General features: G+C 40.5%; 1 pseudogene; it reads right to left on the bottom strand.

Annotated features, from left to right (window-relative positions):
* Positions 1-3,386: 3,386 nt before the first annotated feature.
* On the bottom strand, positions 3,387-3,992 carry LOC114687846 (annotated as a pseudogene).
* Positions 3,993-11,682: the final 7,690 nt, after the last annotated feature.

Raw genomic sequence — 11,682 nt, 5'->3', positions numbered from 1 at the left:
TGCCCATCTATTATAAGAAGAAGCTTCTCTGATGGGGGTTGAGCAATGTTTTTATTTATACATGCAATATGTCATAAGAAGTCACTTTAGTGCTATGTTCTTTTAGCAGAATAATAGGAGAAAGCTTTCCTCTAGGGCCCATGCTCTGGTTCTTATTTAGCAGAATTAGGCATGGGGTCCACTTCACAGAGTGGGCCTTAAGTCCAATCAGAAATTGATTGGTGACTCCCATAACATTTGTGCCCATATTGCACCAGTACATTTTGCAGGCAGATCAGTGTTATAGGTTGCAGGGTTTGTAGCTGGGTAATATTGATGATTACTTTTCTCCTCCGATAGTGTGTAAAGTACCTTCCAACACCACAAACACTAGTCAATAAGTGTCTTAGTTAGGGTTTCTATTGCTGGGAAGAGACACCATGACTATAGCAACTCCTACTTATTATTTATTTATTTATTTATTTATTTATTTATTTATTTATTTATTTTTGTTTTTTCAAGACAGGATTTCTCTGTGTAGTTCTGGCTGTCCTGGAACTCACTCTGTAGACCAAGCTGGCCTTGAATTCACTGAGATCCACCTCCTCTGCCTCCAAGTGCTGGGATTAAAGGTGTGCACCACCATTGCCAGGCTGGCAACTCTTATAAAGGAAAACATTTAATTGGGGCTGACATACAGTTTCAGAGGTTTAGTCCATTATTGTCACGGAAGGTGGCATGCAGGCAGACATGACGCTGGAGAAGGAGCTGATCCACAGGCATCAGAGAGAGACTACCCCACACTTAGCCCAGCTTGAGCATGTAAAACATCAAAGCCCACCACCACAGTGACATAGTTCCTTCAACAAAGCCACACCTACTCCAACAAGGTCACACCTCCTAATAGTGCTACTCCTTATGGGCCAAGAATTCAAACCCATGAGTCTATGGGGACCACACCTATTCAAACTACCATATTCCACCCCCTTGGCTTGTAGCCATAACATAATGCAAAATGCATTTAGTTCAACTTCAAAAGTCCCCATATTTACAGTCTCAACAATGTTTAAAAGTCCAAAGTTCTAAGATTCATGCAATCTCTTAGCTATAATCCCCTATAAAATTAAAAAAAAAAAATAACGACAAAACAACAACAACAAAAAGACCCAGATCACATGCTTCAAATGGATAATGGCACAGGATTTACATTACTGTTCCAAAATGGAGGAAAGGGATGGTAGTGAGGAAATACCGGACCAAAGAAAGACTCCAAACTCTGCAGCTCCGTGTCTGATCTCAAAATGTTCTTCAGATTTCCAACTTCTTTTCAGCTTTGTTGACTGCAACACACTTATTTTTCTTGGCTGTTTCCACTCCCTGTTAGCAGCTTTTCTCAGCAAGTATCCCACAACTCTGGAATCCCTAACATCTTGGATTCTCCAAGGCAATCCAGGCTTCAACTTCATAGCTTCATGCAATGGGCTCTCCAGGCCTCCGTGCAGGGACACCCCTGACACATGCCTGGCCTTGGTAGCTTTCCTTAGTCACAGAGGAAGATTCTATAATACCTTCCTTGTATCCTTGACTATGGTGGTATTTTATTTGTACTGAAATGTGATTTTAATTGTATGTTAATAAAAAGTTGCCTGGGGGTCAGAGCTATTAGCAAGCCACAGGAAAGCAGGGCGGTGGTGGCGCATGCTTATAATCCCAGCACTTGGTAGGCAGAGCTAGGTAAGTCTTTGTGTGTTCAGAGATAACCAGCATTGGAGACACACGCCTTTAAGACCTGGAGGGCTGTACTTACAGATAGTGACAAGGCAGTCACGTGTTTGGGTTTACAACCAATGAGAAGGCAGAACAGAAGGACACACAGGAAGTAACTTTCAGAGAGGTCTCTTGGCTTAAGAGGCTAGCTGCAGGGTAAGGCTGTTAGCTCTGATCTCTTGGCTTTCTTCTTTGCATTGGTTCTGTGTTTCTTATTTAACAAGATGGTTGGTTATATCTACACTTGACTCTAAATCAAGAACCAAGTAGCTGAAGCTTCCAAGTTCTGCTACTTATTGGGGCTGGAACACGGTCACCTCATTCAGTTTTCATCTTCACCAGCTTTCTGGTTTTGATGTTTACTGCCTAAGCTTGGCTATCTTGGAACTTGCTCTGTAGACCAAACTGCCCTTGAACTCTGGGTTCCTCTTGCCTCTGTCTCCTGAGTGCTGAGATTAAAGGCATATACCAACATGCCTGAACCTAAGCTGTTCTTTAATTCCTTTTCACAAGTTAGAAGCTTAACTGAGTGGGATTCCTGGTGGCCATGTCAGAGGAGCAGCAGATGGCAGTTGACTTCAGAGTGTCAACCCACCAGGAGTCGAATCCCTGATGGGTGAATCTCAAATAGGTAAGGCCCAGAGACCACAGACTCCAGAGTGCCTTTTGCTTTTGCCGTGTCTTCATATGTTTGCTGCTGCCATCTTTCTCTGGTATCTGGCATAATGTGAATGGATGTGGGGAGATCCCCACTGCCTATAATGTAGTGTGTTTTTCTCATGGATACATCCTATTCTACTAGGCATTTTTGCCTGTAGATGATTATGAAGATGGTTTCTTCCTAAGCTGTATTGTCTAATTGATAATAATAATAATGTTAGTTTAAGTAGAGTTTTGATGATAAAAAAATAAAACCAGGAAGTGTTACACAACTAGACCACTTGAGTTTCTATTGAAGAACCATATAGACTGTGGCTAGATTAAGGGTTAAGAAAAACAATTGAGTCCCAGTTAGCCCAGCTGGCTTAAATTCTTTTTTTTTTTTTGAAGTAAGTGTCTTTTTTAATTGAAAAGCTAACAAATTGTCTAGTTACAGCCTCCCTCCCAAACCAAACTGGGTAGTAAACTGAACATATTCAAAGGTGAGAAGATTAAAAATTAAAGGAGGAAAAAAAAGACAAAACAAGTCCTCAGATCCAATTGAGAGAGCCCGTTGGATAAAAGCTTACCAGCAGCAGAGAGGCTGGGAGACGCCCTAACCTAACCACCCGAGTCCAACATTAACTTCAAGTTGCCTTGTTCCAGTTTCCAACTCATGAACAAAGACCATGTTTTGTTAATTCTAGTTCAGAATACTTCTCATATGTTGTTTTATTTACAATGCCAACTTTGAAAGGCTCACTGAAGTTAAATGGACAATGAATTAGGCAGAAATCACTTTACAGAAAGAGGGAAAGCCCAAAATGCCACTTTCCACAGAGAACCCAAAGTTCAGTTTTATTCAGAGTAATGAAAAAAAAAAAAAAAAAAAAAAAAAAAGAAAGAAACTTCTGCTCATAGAAGAAACTCAGCCATAGGTCAGATCTGTACTGGAACTACACATGCAGAGGACAAGGCTGCGTTTGTCTACTGTTCTCTAATATTAGCAATTATAAACAGATCAGTGCAACTAGCATTTGGAACAACCCTTCTAGTGTTACAGTGTCAGGCACAGCACTTCACTTCTCTTCACACCACTGGTTCTCTTTGCGTACCTGGGCCTCTTCCTCTTCAGTAAAGTCGTTTTTGATATTGAAGGTTTTACGAATCTCCTCAGGAGTTTTCCCCTTAATAATATTGGCCACAGTCTTGCATGTGACATCAAGCAAACCTTTAATGTCTAAGTAGTTTGCAGCCAGAATAAGTTCAAAAAGTGTTCCTTGGTCAACTTTCAGGAATTCTTGGTCCCAAACAGGAATATCATCTGTCTGCTTTTCTTTGTTCTTATCATCTTCAGGAGGAGGGGGGGTCATCCTTGTGATGGGTGCACCACTGAATGACCTTTTTTAGAATTGCTGCATTAACATTTGGTAAAGGAACAGGATCATCATCTCCCTTATCATCCATTCCTAAATCTTCCAGCATGGTCTTGATGGTCACAGATTGTTTGGCAATTTCTACGTCAACTTCAAATATCTCTCCATCAGAACTCTGCAACTTTATCGAAGGCATGGTGCTCAGTCTCAAGACCGCGGGCCGAGGCAGCCGGGGGGCGTTCAGAGGAGAAGAGAAACACCGAGGACAAGGCCACTACCTTAAATTCTTTTAACCTTAATGTCGGGAGATGTGTTCATAAGTTTCAGAGCACATCACAGCTGAAACACAGGTTTGAAAATAACTTAAAATTAAACTAAGATGTTTTTGTTAAATAGTTTTGAGGTGAAAAACCCAAGAAGACAGTCTAAAGTTTTAGAAAGGCACATAGTTGAATGAGGAACTCATTAAGGTCAGGGAACAAGAACAAAGTAGCCCAATTATCATTAGCTGATGTGCCTTTTTTTTGGGGGGGGGGTTAGGATTGGTTGATGAGCAAAGGTGATGATTAATTTCTTACAACCATTTCTGCCCTCAACCTCCTGATATAAGAAACTATTGATGAGTAGATATGCACCCTAAAAATTTAAAGTAGAGATGACTGCTTCTTTTTCATATATAAAAGTTTAGATTTGTGATTCTTTTAAGATTCCTTGTAAGATTGCCTTTTGAGATAAGTTATAAAGTGATTGGTCTTTTATTTGTAACCATGAAATGCAGTCTGCAACTAAAAGAATATCTTTCTTGCTTACACACTGTTAATCTATAACAAGTTTCTTGGGTATGAATGTATATGGGTTCTTGGAATAATTTGCTTTTCACCTGTAATACATACACAATGTTCAATCATGTAAGGGATATGGAAAACATGCTGTTTTTTACTCATATTCATTGTAATCATTCACTTGAAAAACAGATGTAACCACATTGCAGTTTTTATTTTGCTTGAAAGATATAGGCTGTGAGGAAAAGAATAAAGATAGAGTTTAAAAGAATTAGAAGGAAAACATCGAGAATGAGAGAGAGAAGGAAACCATCAAGAATGAGAGAAGGAGCCAGGTGGTGGTGACACATGCCTTTAATCCCAGCGCTTGGGGAGGCAGAGGCAGGTGGATCTCTGTGAGTTTGAGGCCAGCCTGGTTTACAGAGTGAGATCCAAGACAGCCAGGACTATTTCACAGAGAAACACTGTCTCAAAAAAAAAAAAAATGAGAGAAGGAAATCACCAGGAAATAAAAGAATAAAGAATGCAAAAGAAGAATAAAGGAAAGTTCTGGAGGAAACCATCAGGATAGTGTGAGTGTCTTTTCCCCTAACCTCTCAGATAAAAGTCACAGTGTGTGCAGACTCTGTGTGTTCTCTTCGGGCCCTGTGCTGCTGTATGGGGTGTGGCCCCAAGGTCACCTTTCAGGTTTTCCTTTAACCTTTTTATCTTCTTGAACACAGGATTTAGCTCCATTCCACTTCCTGGTGTCCCCTTTTCTCCTCAAATTGTACATTTTGTGTTCTTCCTTGCTCAGCCTGCTCCTTTTCATTATAAATCTTCACTAGATTGAACACTAATAACCCTATGACAGAGTCAATACTAGGCTGTTCTGAGATTTCCTCTGCCAAGGGGATTAATCCAAAACTCTTTACTTTAGCTGCTGGAAAACTTTTTGGACAAGGACCAGAAGCAGCCACATTCTTCACCAAAATATCACAAAACCTGCTTCTAGGCCACAGACTAACATTTTTCTCTCCCGAAACCTCTTGGTCCAGCCCCCACACTTCAAATCACCCATAGCAGCACTGTCTTCCATGTTCCTAGCAGGATGGCCCATTCAGCCCCACCTAAAGTATTCCACTGCTTTTCTAATCCACAGTCCTAAAGTCCATATTCCTCCAAACAAAAACATGGTCCAGCCTGTCACAGCAACACCCCAGTCCCTGGTACCAAAGGAGGTTGGTACCAGGGACTTCTGTTAGCACCAGGGACTGGGGTATTGCTGTGATAGTGCCACTCCCTGTGGGCCAAGCATTCGAACACATGAGTCTATGGGCACCATACCTATTCAAACTGCCACACTAAGGGTAAAGCTTCTAGTTGGCACCAGCTAGATTTTTTACCATGTATGATGATCTATTTGTTTCTTTAGCAATAGGGCTTTACCATAATGTTATGGAGTGTAACAATGACCTTGGCAACAGCCTGTAGTGTTGGTGGTGGGGGCAGCGTCAGTGGTACCTCTTTGGCCAATGACTCAACAAGATGTAAGCCATTCCTGGCACTGGAGGTTTTACCTGGTAGCCTAGGATGTCTACTTGGGGTATGGTCTCTCCCATTATATGACAACTCTATTTAAATTTCCTTCATATATATATATATGAATATATGTATGTATGTATGTGTGTGTGTGTGTGTGTGTGTGTGTGTGTGTGTTTAACTTGTGAGTCAACTTGCCAAAATTTTATCAAGTTTTTCTCAGACAGGATTTTGATTCCTTAAATAGTTTTGTATTTACTTCATTGTTGTTTTCAAGACAAATCTTGTTAGGTAGCTCAGATTGCAGTGAAACTCACAATCCTCCTGCTCAGTACCAGCATGTGCACCTTATGATATCTGTGTGTGTGTGTGTGTGTGTGTGTGTGTGTGTGTGTGTGTGTGTGTGTGTGGTTTTCAAGACAGGGTTTCTCTGTGTAACAGTCCTGGCTGTCCTGGTATCTGCTTTGTAGAACAGGCTAGCCTGAAACTCACAGAGATCCGCCTGCTTCTGCTTCCCAAGTGCTTAAAGGTGTGCGCCACCACTGCCAGGCACAATGTATTCTTTTCATTTTGTTAATGTTTTCTCTATTATTATTCTGTGTTCATTTGTTGCTTATTTTGTTGTTCTCTTCAAGTTTTTCAACACAAGTGCTTTGTTCATTAATATCCAGTCTTTTACAATATAAGCATGCTAGGCTTGTTGTATTGGGTTTTTACTTAATTACATATCACAAGTTTGGGGTTTCATTATTCTTTATTTTTAATATTTTTATATTTATTTTTATGATTTTCATGATTTTTTACCTGTATTTAGAAGTTGATTCTTAATTTCTAAAAACATTAGGCTCTTATAATTAAGAACTCTTTTATTTAGAGCTAATGGGACGACATCAAGTTTCTGCCACCAATCCCTGGGACCCATGCTGTAGAAAGAGATAACCAACTTTAGCAAGTTGTCCTCTCACATCCACAGGTGTCCATATGCATCACACACACATTGCCCATTTAATTACATACTAGAGGCAAATTATCATTACATTAACTCTCTGAAGGATTTTGAGAATTAATTTTAGTTTCTAAACAAAATCGCTCACTATTAAACATTAACTTTATGATCAGTGTTTATGTTAAAGGTGTTTTTTTTACAATATGGTGTTCATACTTAAAAACAATTGGTAGTGGTTAGATAAAAATAGGACATTGCCATGGTCCATGGCATATTACTGCAGATGGCAATTAATAATTCAGATGTCAACCCATCAGATGAATAATTCTCTGATGGAAGAACCCTGTTTCAAGCAAGGCTTACAAGGCCACAGACTCTGGTTGCTTTTGTCTGTAATTTCACATGTGCGTTAAACACAGCTGTGGAATCTCCCAATTACCATGCATTTTCATGTAATGTGTACATGTAATCTCATAATTACATCTCAATCTTATGGGCATTTATTATGTGGACTGTCTAAAGATGATTTCTTCTTAAGTTCTATAATTTTGATGAATAAAAAAATACTAGGATATTTTTCATAGCTCAGGCTGACATAGAAAAATAACAGTATTTTCAGCTACAAAGAGCTTTTTACCCTATTAGCTGACTTAAGACCTCAGAGCAAATTCAAAGTAGACTAGTTGCCCCTGAAAGTGAATCTCACAAGGACAGATTGCCAGATATCTGGTTGTTGAATAAAAGTCATGCATGAAGCAACTTTAGTGCCAGTTTCCTGCTTGCTAAAAGTCAGGCTGATAACATCAAGACATAACTCTCTACACAAAAATGCTACCTGCCTCCTGCCTGCTCACCAGGGAGCTTGGCTGACAGTCATTAGCAGCCATGCTGGCTGGAACATCAGGGGTTGGAGAGATGGCTCAGCCGTTAAAGGCTAGGCTCACAACCAAAAATATTTAATTTTTAACGACTTCTCTGTTTACTTCTGTCTTAGAGTTTCTGTTGCTGTGAAGAGACACCATGACCATGACAACTCTTATAAAGGAAAGCATTTAATTGGGGCTGGCTTACAGTTTCAGAGGTTTAGTCCATTATTGTCATGGTGAGAAGTATGACAGAATGCAGGCAGACATGATGCTGGAGGAGGAGCTGAGAGTTCTGCATCTTGATCTGCAGGCAGCAGCAGAATACTGTGTACACCGCTGTGCGTAGCTTGACTCATGTGAGACCTAAAGCCCACTCCCACAGGAACTCACTTCCTTCCAACAAGGCCACACCTCTTAAAAGTGCCACTCCATATGGGCCATGCTTACACATGAGTCTATGGGAGCCATTCCTTCAGTTGAAAGATTTCCTGTGTCCTGCCCGGCCTGTGGTTGGGACAGATCTCACTCACCCACAGTCCCACAGCCACTTATAAAATAATCACTCGGAGGCTTAATATTAATTACAAACTGTATGGACTATGGCTAAGAATTCTTGCTAGCTAGCTCTTTCATTTTTAATTAACCAGTTTTTATTATTCTATGTATTTCCATGTGGCAGTGGCATTACCAGTCTGCTGGCATGTTGCTCCTTGGGTAGCAGGCTAGCATCTCCTCTCCTTTGCCTTTTTTCTTCCTGTCTCTCTCTTGGATTTCCTTCCTGGCTATAACCTTACTCACCATAGGCCAGAAGCAGCTTCTTTATTAACCAGTCATAGCAACACATATTCACAGCATACAGAAAGACATCCCACAGCACATTCCTACTCAAGCCACAACCTTTTAACACCGAGAAATTTGTGTTTAATTTAATCCCAGCACTTGAGAGCCAGAGGCAGGTAGATCTTTGAATTCAATGCCAGCCTGTTCTACAGAATGAGTTCTAAGATAGCCAAGGTTACACAGAGAAAACATGTCTTGAAAAAAACCAAAAGAAAGAGAGAGAGAGAGAAAGAAAGAAAAGAAAAGAGAACCAAACAAAATCACTGAGAAATTAAAAGCTTTCATTTTGATGGTGTATTTGCTCCTAATGATTGTTCCACTTAATGTTTGCTTTACATTTTAAGATATGATAAAGTGTTATCTTATGTGGTTGTAGCAATTCATGTTCCCATCAGTATCACGTAAAATTTGCATCTTTAGTAACTGATACTGCTTGTTTCCTATGTCCGAAATAGGTAGAAAATAAACTTTATTGTGGTCATAATTTGTTTTTTTCCCAGTTCTCTCCTATTTTTTCTTCCCTTCCCAACCCCAGCCGTCTGTGCAGCCCTGGATGGCCTCCCACTCACAGAGACTGGCCTGCCTCTGCCTCCTAAGTGGTTGGATTAAAAGTGTGCGCCACCATGTCCAGCTTTCCCAGTTCTTATTGTGACTGCTGATCTCTGAGCGTTTGTTGACTGGGTTCCCATTACTATAAAATGCCTGTTGGTGTCTTTTGTCTATTTCCCTTTTGGGTTGTTTTTCCATGTTTCAGCTGAAGAGCAACTGTTTTGTGTAGCAAATATTTTTCTCAGTATCTGTCCTGTCTTTTCACTTCTCCTTAAAGGCAGGACAGATACTGAGAAAAATATTTGCTTTTTCTTAACCCACAGAAATATTTACTTATTTTATTTAAGAAATTTTTTTTCATTCATTTTATATATCAACCACAGATCCCCCTCTTATTCCTCCTCCCACTCCCCCCACCAGTCCACTTCCCCTCCTCCAAAAGGGTAAGGGCTCCCATGAAGAGTCAGCAAAGCTTGGTATATTCAGTTGAGACAGGACCAAGCCCTTCCCCCCTGCATCAAGGCTGTGAAAGGTGTCCCCCCACCAAAGGTAATGGGCTTCAAAAAGCCAGCTCATGCACCAGGGAGAGGTCCTGATCCCACTGCCAGGGGCCTCTCAAACACACCAAGCTACACAAACATTTCCTGTATGCAGAGGGCTTAGTCCTGTCCCAAGCAGGTTCCATAGCTGTCAGTCTAAAGTTCATGAGTTCCCATGAGCTTCGGTCAGTTTTATCTGTAAATTTCCGCATCATGATATTGACCACCCTTGCTCATATGGTCCCTCTTCCCTCTCTTCAACTGGACTCCTGGAGTTTGATCTGGTGCTTGTCTGTGGCTCTCTGCATCTGCTTCCATCAGTTACTGGATGAAGGCTTTATGATGACAGTTAGGGTATTCACCAATCTGGTTAATGGGATAGGCCAGTTCAGGCACCCCTCCACTATTGCTAGTAGTCTAATCTGGAGTCATCTTTGTGGATTCCTGGGAAATTCTCTAGCATCAGGTTCTTTCCTAACCCCATAATGTCTCCCTCTATCAAGATATCTCTTTCATTCCTCTCCCACTCCGTCCCTCCCCTAGCTCAACCATCCTGTTCCCTCATGTTCTCATCTCCAATCCCCTCACCTCTATTGCCCCTCCTTATCCCTAGTTTACTCATGGAGATCTCATCTATTTCCCTTTCCCAGGGAGATCCATGCATCCCTCTTAGGGTCCTCCTTGTTTCCTAGTTTCTCTGGAGCTGTGAGTTGTATTCTGGTTATCCTCTAGTGTCCACTTATGAGTGAGTACATACCATGTTTGTGTTTCTAAGTCTGGGTTATCTTACTCAGGTTGATATTTTCTAGTTCCATCCATTTGCTTACAAATTGCATGATGTCATTTTTTTTACAGTTGAATAATATACTTCATTGTGTATATGTACCACATTTTCTTTATTCATTTTTCTATTGAGGAGAATCTAAGTTGTTTCCAGGTTCTGGTTATTATGAATAATGCTGCTATGAACATGGTTGAGCAAGTGTCCTTGTGGTATGATTGTGGATCCCTTGGGTATATGCCCAAGAGCGGTATCATTGGGTCTTGTGGTAGATTGATTCACAATTTTCTGAGAAGTCACCACACTGATTTCCAGAGTGGCTGTACAAGTTTGCATTCCCACAACACACAGAAATGTTTAAATGTTGTCTTTAATATTTCATGGCTCCCTTTCTTCCCCGCCCCTTGCTTCCTTGTCTTGCTTGTGTTGTTATAGAGTTTGCTTCCAGTTTACTAATTCCTTTTTTAACTTCTAGTTGCGTGTTTAACCTATCCATGACTTTTTATCTTACCAATTTATTTTCCACTTCTAAAACTAAGATTTTTGTTTCCAAATCTAGCTAGTCATATTTGTTGTGCTCCTTGCAACTTACAGTTTGGGTTCTCTCTCTCTCTCTCTCTCTCTCTCTCTCTCTCTCTCTCTCTCTCTCTCTCTCTCTCTCTCTATTTTCTTTTCATTTTTCTTTATTAAGAAATTTTTTACTCACTCCACATACCATCCACAGACCCCCCTTCTCCCTCCTCCCACCCCCAGCCCTCTCTTCCCTCTTTCTCTTGAAACGTTTAATATTTAGCCATTCACATTCTAGGTTTTATTTTTCAAATATATAAAATCCTCAGGCAGCCTACGTATGCTTTTTGTCATTTTTTTAAACATTTTTTTTTAAAGATTTATTTATTATTATGTATACAGTGTTTTGCCTGCATGCCAGAAGAGGGCACCAGATCTCATTACAGACGGTTGGGAGCCACCATGTGGTTGCTGGAAATTGAACTCAGGTCCTCTGCAAGAACAGCCAGTGCTCTTAACCGCTGAGCCACCTCTCCAGTCCCGCTTTTTGTCATTTTTTTATTTCTTATATTCATGGTAAAGGATGT

Source organism: Peromyscus leucopus, chromosome 8a (genome assembly GCF_004664715.2).
Source record: "Peromyscus leucopus breed LL Stock chromosome 8a, UCI_PerLeu_2.1, whole genome shotgun sequence".
In the NCBI taxonomy this organism is placed as follows: domain Eukaryota; kingdom Metazoa; phylum Chordata; class Mammalia; order Rodentia; family Cricetidae; genus Peromyscus; species Peromyscus leucopus.
The sequence above is the reverse complement of the archived record's forward strand: the minus strand, read 5'-3'. Positions and strand labels throughout refer to the sequence as shown.